The sequence below is a fragment of the Lepisma saccharinum genome, chromosome 2 (genome assembly GCF_977018435.1).
Source record: "Lepisma saccharinum chromosome 2, izLepSacc3.1, whole genome shotgun sequence".
NCBI lineage: Eukaryota > Metazoa > Arthropoda > Insecta > Zygentoma > Lepismatidae > Lepisma > Lepisma saccharinum.
Genome location: NC_139230.1, coordinates 177,915,405 through 177,929,234, shown reverse-complemented (window position 1 = coordinate 177,929,234; position 13,830 = coordinate 177,915,405). Strand labels below are relative to the sequence as shown.

General features: G+C 39.9%; 1 long non-coding RNA gene across 1 annotated transcript in view; it reads left to right on the top strand.

Annotated features, from left to right (window-relative positions):
- The first annotated feature begins 9,439 nt into the window (after nt 1-9,439).
- The window catches only part of LOC145984206 (uncharacterized), a 32,817-nt gene continuing 28,426 nt past the window's right edge, over nt 9,440-13,830 (top strand). The window contains exon 1 of the long non-coding RNA XR_014441286.1: nt 9,440-9,887. This is a non-coding gene — a long non-coding RNA (uncharacterized LOC145984206). The remainder of the gene's footprint in view (nt 9,888-13,830) is intronic.

Genomic DNA, 13,830 nt, shown 5'->3' with positions numbered 1-13,830 from the left:
CATATGTGATCGTACGTTCCGTTCACACATAGTCAGGGACGTCGGAACCGGCCAACTTATGTTTCGCTTTGAAAAAAAATGGAGAAATATTCTTGCACTAGTTAAATGAACATGAACTCAAGTTTTCGGTACCAGCAAGAAGTGACAGGAAGATCCATTTGCAGATAAGAATCGCAGCCACGTCTCAGCAAATCAATAGTAACGTGCAATTATCCCCGTAGGAATTCGCTGCTTCCGTTTCCAGTTTTCTTTTAATCTTCCAGGTTTGTATGTACAGGTGCGGTCAGTGTGAAACAATAAACCCAGCGTACCCTGGTGGAAAGGAGGGGCGGAGGCAGAGAATTTTTAATATCTTATTTTCCATCTACAACTACATTGCACGGACGCAAGGACTCCAAATCAAGGGGGGAGGGGGCAGGTGGAGATTGAGCCTTCTAGGTAAAGAGTTAAAGGTGGAAAACATTCGAGGTGAATGCCAGACGATGCGGTGGTCTAATCGGTAGAGCTTCCGACTCCCACGCGGAGACCAAGGTTCGATTTCCGGGGTGAGTGATCTAAGGTAGGAATTTTTCCGCCCTTGTCCCCGCATAAATCGACTCCGCGGCTCACCCAGCCTCAAATGGATGGGTAACCCTTGGAGTTAAATGCAGCCGGAGCTTGGTGCTGATCTCACCAGCTATGAACATGACGTCTAAAACAAAGAGTAAACTTTTAATAAATCTAAACGGCCAAGAAGTAAAAGTTAATCTCTTGGTTGTTCCGCCTCTACACAGTGCTTTCAGTATTGCCTGATGTGAAGAAACCACAGAGGAAGGACAAGATTGTTATTTTGCTCCTTCCTTCCCCTCCAGTTACGCCCTAAAAAATGAGACTATATGTATTTCGAGTTATCTTGTTTGTGAAGAATATCTGTAAAAATATTTTTGCACTAGATTTGTGAACGTGCACTCAAGTTTCCGTTAACAGCAAGAAGCACGTGACATCGCAGTCAGGTCTCTGCAAAACAATTATCCCCGTTGGAATTCCCTGCTTCTGTTTCCAGTTTTACTTTGAAACCTGCCAGGTTTTGTACCTGCAAGTGTGCTCACATTTAACAGTACACCGGGGAAGTGCACTTTCCGAACACGAGCTTCCTTTAAAGACCCCTTGCTGTGATGGATTTGAAAACCTGCCCCCCCCCCCCACTCCAAAATAAGCTCCGACGTCCCTGGACATAGTTTCTATATTTCTTTCTAACATGATTTTTTTTTGCCTCGGTCACAGAGTACATTGGGTGCTGGACTCACGATCTAGTCACATATGGTCTCGAGTTCGAGTCCTGTCGTTGCGATTAGCCTAAGGACGTCAAATAAGCAAATACAAACTATACAGCACGAAATGTTGTTTTGATTCACACACACACTGTGTGTGTGCATACATTAACACGTAAATACATTTTATGCTCACATTGGGTTTCACAAGACGTCCTGTGTTTGATTTCCCGTGAAGGAACATTACACAATGAATAGCATTCCACTTTAAACTGTAGGATCAGTTCCGATTAACCTATCTGAGCATAAAATGGATTTTATTGTATATTCACACACACAATATATAATCATCTATGCTCGTTACTATCTCTCGATACATATTTTCTCCTCTAGATCCAGTGTCTATCGGCCTATCCGAGCATAAAAGTGGCCTCAAGAAGAATTTTGAAAGCCTTGACTTCTCTATATTGTAAACCCTAGCATCAGCCACGTGCTTCGCCACTGCTAGAGTGCGCGTCAAATCTCCTGCATATGGCGATAGCCAATAGCAGCGCACTGCAGCGGTGCCATGTCGAAATCTCACACGGAAAGAGACAGCGTGGTTGAGCGAAACGCCTTGTCACGGAATTAGGCAACGCCGCACGTCTGCGATTCGTTGGTGCTATTCAGCCTGAACGGCCATATGCAGGAGATTTGACGCGCACTCTAAGAGCATATAAAACGCACATAGACAAAAACGACACAGAATGAAATAAATTGCAGTTGTATTTGCATCTAGGTTTGTGTACAGTAACACTTGTAGGTCTGGAGTAATTAACGTTGGAAAATGATACTCCCTCTGTCCCATAATTATAGTCCGGTATGCCAAAATGGTAACTTTTTATTTATGTTCTTTTGGATACTTGATCGGCCAATTTGTACTGATCCTTGAGTAATAACGTTGTATGACTCATTCCCGTGTTTCATTTTCTTCTTCTGTATACACAAATGTCACAGTTTGAATATCGGACAAGTATTTTGGGACTACAAACAAAAGTGTACCGGACAATAATTATGGGACAGAGGGAGTAGCACTTTTCGCGTAAAACTCATTCTACAGTTCCCTCACGACTTATGAGGCAGGAAGTTACTTTCTAACTGGCGGGAAATTCTCTCCTCTTCGCTTCTCTCTATATGTCACACTCGCACCTGCCTGTGAGCTTCAAAAATGCTTTGCTTAGGTCACGCGAGACTGCCTTTGTGGCGTTCATTCAAACCGGAAGCCATGAGGGTGCATTTCACATACACTATGTTGAATTGCATTATTAACAATGTGGATGAGTCAGAACCAGTGGCGAAGCGTGGGCAAATTTTTTGGATTGACGTGAGAAAATTTGCAGCCCCATTCTTCTCCCCGTCCATGCCATTTGTTTTAGGGAGCACACACACCGAAGAACCAGCTGCGCTGATGCCCGACTTCGGTGTGAATGCTCTCTTTTCTTATATTTTTGTACCACTTTTGTGTGAAATACTTAAAAACTACTAACAATATTTTGAACAACTTCTAATTATTATATTTTTCAAGCATCGGTATCGGTGGGAATCGAGAAGATTATCGGCACCGGTATGGGTATCGGTTCGACTCGTCTCTAGTCCTACTAATTGTTGCTATTGTTTATGCCCCTGTTTCTAGCCCAACTGTGCGGGCGTACGTACTACAGGGTGTCCTACATAAAACAGGTTCACCTGTAATGAACGATACATGTGATGTGTATCGGTTTTATGTGGGACACCCCGTAAAAAGTTAGTACTCGAAAGCCGTAAGCAGGTGGTTGTGCAGTTGATCATCCTCTGTAAACATGTAAAATGTTTTTGTGCTTGTGCTGAAACACTAGCCTCGGACAAGGGGTCCCGGGTTCGATACCCGGTGGAGGCACATAGTGGCTCGGATTCCACTTTAAACTGCAGGTCCAGTCCCGATTAGCCTTACTGTGCATAAAGTGGACTTAAAACACCAACTCAATCAATCAAAACATATAATATTTAAATAAAGACATTACAAGAGTTCGTTTTAGGTCCAATTTGTGGTTACATACATTAATCTGAACTAGATCTTCATAGGGAAATTCGAACCAGGAAAGGAGCCCAAGGACCCTTTGATTGATTGATTGATTTGCTTTATTTTACTTCGCCTTTTGTGCCCCTTTTGGCTAATTTGCGAAGATGGGGCTGAGTGATGATATAATGAAATTGATGAATGGACACTCACAAACATCCATGTCCAGGCCGGGATTCGAGCCCGGGACCCCGTCCGCCACGGGGGCCGGCAAGGACCCTTTGATTATAAGGTGAAAGCATTAGTAGATTTTTGTGAAATAAAAGTAGTTCAATTTTATGTGTATTAACAATGATTACAGAAAGGTATAAGCTTGTAAACGTATTTCCGTAGGTGAAACTGTCACAAAATATTTGACCTAGAATTCTATCGTTTTGTGTCCATCAGATAGTGTTATTCGTTTGAAATGAACAATCCTCGTATTAGATTTCCGGTGTTTAAGTGTTTATTAAATCTAGTCTCGATTAACGTACGTAGTTGTGCTAAACTCTTTATTCTTTTACTGTATGGAAAAGAATTGCTTAAACAATTTTTGTTTGTTGTAATATAATGCTATCAATACTTTTTTAATAGATATTTATTTATTTATTTATTTATTTATTAACACCTTGTTTTAAATGGCGGAGTTAAGGCCGTACAAAGCCTTTCCTTCCACTCAACCAAACACATACATTATTATATTATACACAAAGTACATTAAGTCATTTCACATAGGTCCACACACACACATTATACTCATGCACACAAGTCTTAACGCCCTGAATATAACACACAAAGTACAAAATATATAATACACAAAATACGATGTATGGAATGCAAAATTTAAAATTATATATAAGTAATTACAAAGTATTTTAAGAATTCGTGCACTTCCATATGCCCTTTAGTCTGCTTGACTTATTCATTCGTTTTTGGAGGGGCACGTTTCCATTCCAGCTAAATCCACCAATGATAACAGAGGACTTTGTTGTTTTTCTTTTTTTAACTATCAATTAGGGCTGAGCCGATACTGATGGCGATACTCTTACAGATACTTGAAAATTGCAAAAATTAAAATTTGTTCAAAATATTGACCAATATTGATGTGTAAATATTCTTCTCAAACTATATGAATCAATTTTACAAGAAATTTGCTTTAGAATATATTCAAGAGTTAGCTACATCAAAATATTAAAATAGATATCATGTAATTGCAAAATATAGTTTTTTCCTTGTGCAAAATTGGTGCAAATGAACAGAAAGTTTGAATTTTGCATTATTTCCAGGATGCAGCCCCCGTGAAAGACCAAATATGCCGGTTTTGAGTTGCTGTTTTAAGTCCACTTTATGCACAGTAAGGCTAATCGGGACTGGACCTACAGTTTAAAGTGGGATCCGAACCACTTGTGCCTCCACCGGGTATCGAACCCGGGACCCCTTGATTACAAGGCAAAGACGCTACCACTGCGCCATGGGGGAGGCCCTCCAAATATGCCGGAAAAGTATCGGCTGGTATCGGTAGATGAATTTCAACCGATACTTTCCGATACAGAGACCCTTGGTAGCGGCCGATACCGATACATCGGCATCGGTATCGGCTCAGCCCTACTATCAATATCTAAATGCACGGTTGGACGATTGAAATTAGATTCCCCATCAAACACCTGAAGTTTATTTGCCTGTTCTATAAATAAACTCCTAACCTGCATATAGTAACAGCCTTCTAAGCCTGGCAAGCGGATTTTTCGTTGCGAGACGCGTGGTCAGCGCATTGAGTCTCATCGCCGTTGTTTTCTGGCTTTCAAGACTGAGCCAGTGTTTCTTAAGTAGCTCCCCAATTGTCCTCACGATGTTTGGTCAACATCGAAACTTTGGGGGCTCCCGTCGGGAATCGAACCCGAGACCTCTCGCACCAAAGGAGAGGGCGGTAACCATTTGGTTATGCGGAACTTACCTATATAATCAGACCACCACTTGCTCCTATACCCTATCCCGCTTATCTCTGGAGCAAGGCCGCGCATAGCGGCAGACGAGGAAGGGAAATCGAGTGGGAGGAGCGAAGCAGTACACGCTGCTGCTTTCCCACTTCACGCAACCCCATTCCCTCTCATGTGTTCATTGGTGGAGCAGTCTCGCGTCGCTACTTGCGCATAGACTTGTTTTCGTTCGCTTCCTCCAGAGATACTGGGGCAGAGTATAGGCGCAGATAAGGATATATCCTTATCTGTGGTATAGGCATGTCTGAAATAAGATCCACAGTAAACTAATTTGAATTTAGCAGATATGTGTTATATTCAAGATTGTTGCACGAGACGAGACCCTAACTCTCTGATGATGACTACTTTGAGAATAAGTTCTGATCAGCAGGGTTTATAGAATCGAATTTTGGGACGAGGCTGATTTTCTTCACCATTCTTATCGAAGCGGCCTGTTAGAACGCTTGCGATGTCTCGGACTGCAGAGGCTCAAAAGAGCATGCCACTCACCAGTGGCGATTCTGGCGAAGCGTCCTATGAGATCTGGAGGCCGGGCCTGCACTAATATATTTGTCCATTTACGGATATTATCACTTACAATTTCATTAAACGACGTTCAAAACAAGAAAACTGAGATTCTAGTTCTTACGATAAATACCGTAAATTTCCATCCTTGCCGCTGTTCATCTGCTCCCTAACATCCCATGTAGTGCATGCGAGGAAGTCTAATTTTAGTGGCAGGTATGCCTATAACATGGTGCTTCCTACTATACTTTGTCCCGGGAATCTCGAACGAAAGCAAGTCTCTGCGCAAGTAGTGACTCAAGAGGACTTGAGCAATGGACACGTTGAGAGAGAACGGGATTGCGTGGAGGGAGGAAACCAACCGCAGTTACAAGCTGCTTCCATCAGCTTGTACTGCTTCGCTCCACTCACTGTCCTTCTCCCCCCTATAACATTATGCGCAGCTTTGCTCTAGAGATTCCCGGGATAGAATATAGGGCAATGTTAATTTCCAGACAGGGATTGCAAATCATTGCGAAACATCACAAAACAGTGTTAGTCTTAACTTTAGATTTTACTTTAATAACAACGTTGTATGGCCAAAAAAGATATCACGACATTATTGTATATTCTTGTTACTTCAGTATGACCACAGATAAGGGTATATAATATATTATATACCCTTATCTGTGCTATGACTGATTAACCTTTCTCTCCCGTAACCAGGAACAGGGTGAGACTGGAGATCCATGTGCATCTCATTCGAGTCTTTCGAGTTACATTGAAGTAACATTAAACATACGGTCTCAGAATGCGGTCTGACAGGTGGTTACTTTTCATAATGTTAAATGAAATGCGATGTTTCTTAACATCACCTGTAGGATACTTTAGCTTCATCATAGAACGAAGATATTTGAGTAACTTCATGGTCTTGCTCGTCCGTGTCAAGTCGACAGTCGCTGAATAACCTTGGATGGATTGATTGATTGATTTCGTTTATTTTACTTCGCGTTTTGTGCCTCTTGGCTAATTTGCGAAGATGGAGATTAGTGATGAAATGATGAAATCGATGAATGGACATTCACAAACAACTCGAGCGGGATTCGAACCCGGGACCCTTGGCGTCGCAGCGCGATGTGCTAACCACTCGGCCACATAACCTTGGATGGAGACTGATTCTGTAGCGTGGTATGGTGTGTGATCAATTTTTGATTTGGTTTTACTTCATAGGCTCGTGATTACAAAGAAATATGAAGGGACCATTCTGTTTCCACAGTGAAAGCTAATTTTAGTGTTCAATGAAAACAAACACTTGTTACAGGATCGGCAATTAAAGCTGCGCTACAACGAAAGCAGACGAAGGTAAGAAGCATTCTATTATTAATATCTTAAATGTAAGTGGCCGATTAATACAAGCAAATTTTGTATGAATATTCATTAACATTGTGGAAACCAGTAGGAAACGAAGCTTAAGAACGGGTTATCTGTAAGGTTTTTTGTCATGTTCGTCCATGGTAAGAACACCCACTACACCGTGAGGTGTTAAACTTGATCAAGTAAATTATGAAAACATGGAAGATTAGGTTCTTTCATTTTTCATCAGAAAATTGTTTCTAACCCTCGTATCAGAAAGAAAAAGAATCAAGTAAATCAATTTATTCGTACACGAAAGCGTCTCGTAATGTATTTTCCAAACACAAAATACAGTAGATGAAACTTCGACATCATCTCTACGGTGTGCAAAATTGGCTTTCCTCCAAGTACACTTGCCATTATATCCAAAAACATAGTCTCCAAGTCAAGATTAGAAAGTAAATGCAACCCTTTTTAGAATATGTTATGCAGTTTTACTTTAATATCTAGTGTAAGGATTTATATGGTGTGCAGCTGGCTGGCACTGGTTACTCTATTTCAATGTGACCGAAAAATGATGTAATACCACGTGGCTACTACAGAAGTCCCAGGTTGTTTGAAGTTCACTTATGCACGGATAGGCTAATCGGAACTGGACCTACAGTTTAAAATGGGTTCCGAACTATGTGCCCAACCGGGGATCGAAACCCTTGATAGCGAGGCGCCTACTACCACGTCACTGGGGAGGACCTGCAAGTAGTTGCTGCTTCGGTGTGAACGCAACATAATGAAATAGTACAGTGCGTTCAGTTTGGCTCGGGGCCAAGATAGCGCGTGACTGCAGACGGCGAGGCATGGCGGAGATGCCGGCATTTTCGATTACATACGTAGCGAGTAGCTGCTACTTCAGCGTGGAAGGTCCATGACTGGAGAGACAACTGATCTAATTATAATGCCTGCCACGCGAAATTAACAGTAGTTAGGGCTAATTATTGACAGTAAACTACCAACTTGCTTCAATTATTTCATGTTTGAAAAGTTAGCAGAACTTTAATTAATATTACAGTAACTCTTTTAACCTAATAACACAATTAAGCGACGGAAAGAAAACATCCGGGCCTCATATTGATTTGATAATTTTGATTTCATTTATTTAGTTTATTTTTACTTCGCTTTTCTGCCACTTTTGGCTAATCGTGAAGATGAGGAAGAGTGATTGATGAAGGATCCGAATCCGGAACCCCTGGCGTCGTAGCGCACTGTGCTAACCACTCCTCCACGGAGGAGGAGCGTCTCATATTGAAACTGGTTAGCCCGTCTAGCAGAAATAATCATGGACGTCCAGAAGAGGGGACAAGAGGGGGGCATAATTTCATTTCAGTCTCAGTAATTTATGTTAGTTATTATGAATTCATTGAAGAAACATGATCATTTCAGACTGAAATGTATTTTTTTGAGGGGCATCACTATTATGGGAAAAATTTGTCTCCTTTGCACCCTGGATAACAAATGTCCTTGCTTGCCTTTCCCTGGGAAAAATCCTGCGGACGTGCATGGATAGAATCATGGGCGTCCGGAAGGGGGGCAAGGGGGGGCCGTGGCCCCCACCTGGAGATTGAAAGTCAACCAAAAATTATGTATTTCACACATATAATTTCATTTTAGCCACAGTAATATGTGTTAATTATTGCGTGAACATCATACATTCAAATTTAAGCAATGTTTTTTTAGGGAACAACACTATTTTTGGAGAGAATGTGCCTTGTTTGCCGCCCCTGAAAAAAATACCTTCCTTGCCCCTCCCTGGAAAGAATCCTGCGGCCGTAAACAGGCAATTCTGCAAAACAGTCAACTCTTTTTTTTTTTTATTTAGTCGTAATAAAGGGATCCACAATGCGGCTTAAGCCTCGCTCTTTTCTTCGTTCTCCATGGAGCAACAAAGTCCTCATATGCGGATATTGTTATAATTATGTGGCTGCTTGTTAGATGGAAGATTGCTTCCTGTTTGTAGGCAACTGTCGGCGACAGCAGGTGAATTTTCCCACTAGGCATTGTGAAAAACGCGGGAGGACGGGGGGCCTCCGGTAGAACTATGTCCAATCCAAAATGGCTTTCTGAGATCTCCACCTGTATCAATAGGGGGGAGGGGTACAGGACAGGTGTGTAGTGAGCTGAGTCAACCAATCAGAGCCCTGTTCCCATGGCAACGAATTCCAACCGGCCGGAATTCGGTTGCGCTACTTGCTTTCAGTTTTGTTATTACCTGACCCTTCTTGAAGGCTTGGGGCTTGTCATGTAGAGACTTCGGTGCCTGCTGCTGTGCGAGTGCGTCTACGTGCGTGAGTGTGTGTGTGTGTGTGCATGTGTGTGTGAGTGGATGTGTGCGAGGGAGTAGATGCGAGATGCATGCGTAGGCATGCTAGTATTTTGATTGTGTGTGTATGTGTGTGTGCGTAAAAATGGCATTGCTTGTCTGAAGGTGTACGAAAGGGTGCATATGTAACGACAGAACTTGAGGTGAATATGACACGTGTTTGCGATCTTGTTTCAAACGTAGTGCAATTGTTCACCGAAGATCCAATTCACGAGTGCCTCCAGATGAAGATCTTTGTGATTTGCTGCCGTTTGTTTTGCACCTGAAAATTTCACAGACTGTATTTGAAGATGCACCTTGGAATACGAACGAAGAACACACTTTTCCACAATTTTTTTTTTTTTGCAAATCTACAGGTAATCTATCTACACCCTTAATTATATAATTTTAAAAAAAGAATAATTCTACTATGCACAAATTTTAATGTAAATTTCTAACACGTAAAGCATATTCTGAATTTATTGAATTGAACACTGCATTAAAGTATGTATTTGTTCAGAATTCTCGATTTTAGTGGCGTGTAATGGAAAATTGTAATGAAAAAATAGTATAAATTGGTCTCTGCAAAGTTTTATAAGCCAATTGCAAGTAGCTTGGGGTATTGTGGACATGTTGAGAAGCTGTGTATAAATTAGAGGCGCCGACTTGGGGGGGGGGCGCTTCCCCCCCAAATTCACGTAGGAGGACACATTTTATGTATATTTACATATATGAAATATTGTTTATGCCGATCTTTTCCCCAAACAATTTACCTTGCCCCCCCAATTTATATTAAGTTGGCGCCTCTGGTGTCGAGTGTGAACCACTAACACTCCCATGCAAATCGAACCCGAGACCTCTTAATTACTGGCATAAGAATTAGCAAGGGTATTATCTGTATTTATACTAACTACTGCGTTGGGGAAATTACTCAATTTTTTTCTAAAGTTTAGCGATAATTATAAAGAATGAGAAGATTTCTAGAACCTAGGATGGGTGAACTGACACTGATCACGTCTTAGTAAAATCGCAATCGTATGTGTGTTACAATTTTATATTGTAAAACTAAATATTAAATAACTATATATTTGTGTTAGTTCTAAACTGTTATTGTTCTTTAACAGTTGCACATCTATACCAGATAAATATCAAAGGGAAAGGGAGGGGCCCTCAACAACTGATCGCAAGCTATTTTAGTAAAGAAACTTGTCAACTTTATGTATTCTCAAATGTATTTACATACCGTAATATAAACTTAAATATGTACCATTATTATTAACTTCATTGAGTCTTGCCAGCCACGAGAGATTTTTACTAATTTTAGAAATTTAAATATGCTCATTTATCAGTAACTTACTACTTAATGTTCGATACGTTTGTTATACACACTTACTCTAAAAGAACGGAAACTCCCAACTTTTGTATTCATTAATTTGCATATCTTATATGAACGATCATTCTGTTTACCTTAATGAATAAAAGCAGAGAATTTCCTTGAAGCATCTCCAATCGCGAACTTCTTCCTGTAGGATGATACGTAGCGTTTACCTGAGAAATATCCGGATAATAATACCAGGATAATTCGGATAATTGATATGTATATACAATAATTGTGTAGATAACTATCACTTTTGTATTCAAATAACTGAGAATTTCAATGACAGGTATTCAAAGCAATATCGATGGCGAAACTCGGCCTTCAAACACACATTTTAATAATAATATAATCTATTAGTCCACCTTCACATCCACAGATTAGTTTCTTAGGGTTTAATTTATCCGCGGTTGGTTAAATACCGCATTCGTGAGTTGCTTAAGAAGGGGAGGAAATTGTCTGGTTTTGCTTTGACACCTCCACAAAAATGCGAAAGGCTCTTGTACAGTACGTGTTAATGTGTTATTAAGATATAAAACGCATTTTTTCAGCCGCAAACATTGATCAACAGCTTGTTGCTCTGAAATTAAGATATATCTGGGTTCCCAATGAGCTTCTCTAACCACTAGATAACATAGGTGGGTTTGTGGTTCTTCGACACGGGTGTACTTGCACTTTGTACCTCCTGCACATCCAAAAGTGAACCTGATTTTTCTCTGTACATGAACCGTGTTAGTTACATGCACCTACAATTGTATAACGCATAAGCAATTTAACAACAGAATTGTTAATTTATTGTTGGAATGACCCTCTTAGGCACCCAGAAAATACAACACTCGATGTATTCGCTCTTCATTAGCTTTATCGTGAGAAATGATATTAAATCATCAGCTAATAGGAAAGGTTAGAGCCTGCTGTTTGATCTACAGCCATTCACTTGACAAGCACCAGTAGGAGATAAGGGTGTTGAGTTGATATTAATTGAATTTCTGCCTAGCTTTGTGACATCATATAGTCATGCATTTGGTGCTAATGAAATTGGTATTTCATTCTCTGTTAATTACAAATTTCTGGTTTTTGAAGAGCAGGCGATGTAAAAATGTAAACATTTTGAAAGGGATACAATCAGGCTGATTCTATCAGCTTGGCGGTTTTTATTGACTCTGATTTGGACTTTAACCCTGCTTTGTTTTTCTGCTGCTGAAAGTTAATAAATGTCAAGAACATATTTACAAGGCGTGCCGAAAGTGTTACAAAGTGATCAAAATTAGTAGCACCCAAAATACTGTTTTACCGTTAGTTGGAAATATCAAGTTCATTTATTTCCTTTGGACTTAACATAAAGTAAGGATTTGATTTGGATGAATCAGTACTGTACTGACAGCATAACTCGTAACGTAATTTTAATGCATAATAATATTATAATTTACATGAAATGTTAATCTGGATTTCACTTTTCATTAGCTGAAAGTAACAACATTTTTGTTGTCTATAAATCTCGAATTTCTCTGTTTATATTTAACATTAATTTCCTTGGCAGGACAGCTGTTTTTATATAAATTTTAGTGGATTTAACTAGAACTAGAAACAAACTACATGATGAACGTCTGTTGTTTACACTATATTTTTACCTATTCGTGTAATAATAAGATTCATTATTATTATTATTATTACATAGGAGATACATATGTCTAGATACGTGCTTGGTTGAAATGGCTCTTTATTGCCATGTAATATTCCTTCAACCATTTCAATTGTCTAGTTTTCTATTTACTTTTGTTTTACTTATAAATTGTAATTACCGTAGGAGTTAACAGCTGGTAATGTAGTTTGCAGGTGTGTCATACTTTATTGTTTCTATCAGTGGCGGCGATTAGGGGGGCGGGGGCAGTTGCCCCCAACTTTTCCCCCGCACTGTGGCCTCTTAATGCTAAGACTTGTCTACCAAGAGGAAGTAAACTGTCCTTTTAACCTCATTCGGTGTCGTTACAGATTTATTTTTTGAAAGTAGTAAATATTAAATTAACTTGTATATTAAAAATTAATAGCAAGATGCACAATTAATAAAGCCCCTATCACACGGAACTGGATTTCTAGTTGGAATGCCCTAGTTGGCGATGAACTGACTTTCTAGGTAGAAATTATGGCCGCCTGGCTGACTGCTTGACTGGTTTTGAGGAATAGGACATGTTCTAATTGCTACTAACTTCTTCGACTAGATTCTGTGGAACAGCCAATCAGAGCAAAGTTTGGCGATGTGAAGATAATCTGTGAGTTTGCAAAGTAGCCTTTTTTGTCTGTGGTTTCCGAGTGCATACAGCACGAAAGGCATGTTTACAATTGAAAAAGCTAAAATATTCTTCCATACGTGTATAGTAAACGTTGTAAAGTATGTATTTTATCAGCGCCGTTCTTCTCTACCTAAAACCATTTAAAACAAAGCGATATTCCTCTCGGTTGAATAGTTATCGTATTTTAAAAGTGTGAAGTGATACGTTGTTTACATCTCGCGCGGCCGCCATTATGGGAACGAAAGACTATCGACAAGTACGGTGTAACAAGTACCGTGTGAGGCGAAAACTAGCAAATGGGTAGCCAGTCCAGCGTCAACTAGAGCGTTCCTACTAGAAATCCAGTTCCGTGTGATAGGGGCTTAATATAGTAAAAGTGATCAACATTTTTGTTAGATGCTGTCATTCCAGTTGTAACTGTTTCTTTATACCTAGGTACTTTCCTTTTTACAAAAAACAACCCCACCCTTTTTTTCAGAATTACACAATTCAATACTTAGGTCTAACTACAGCTATATACATAATTATGGGATGTACAATCACAGGGTAGAAATAGATTTAGTTTGTGCACATTTACAATACAACAATTCAATACGTATGGTTTTAATTATATGTACACCAAAACATATGGAATGCCAACAAGAAGTACACATA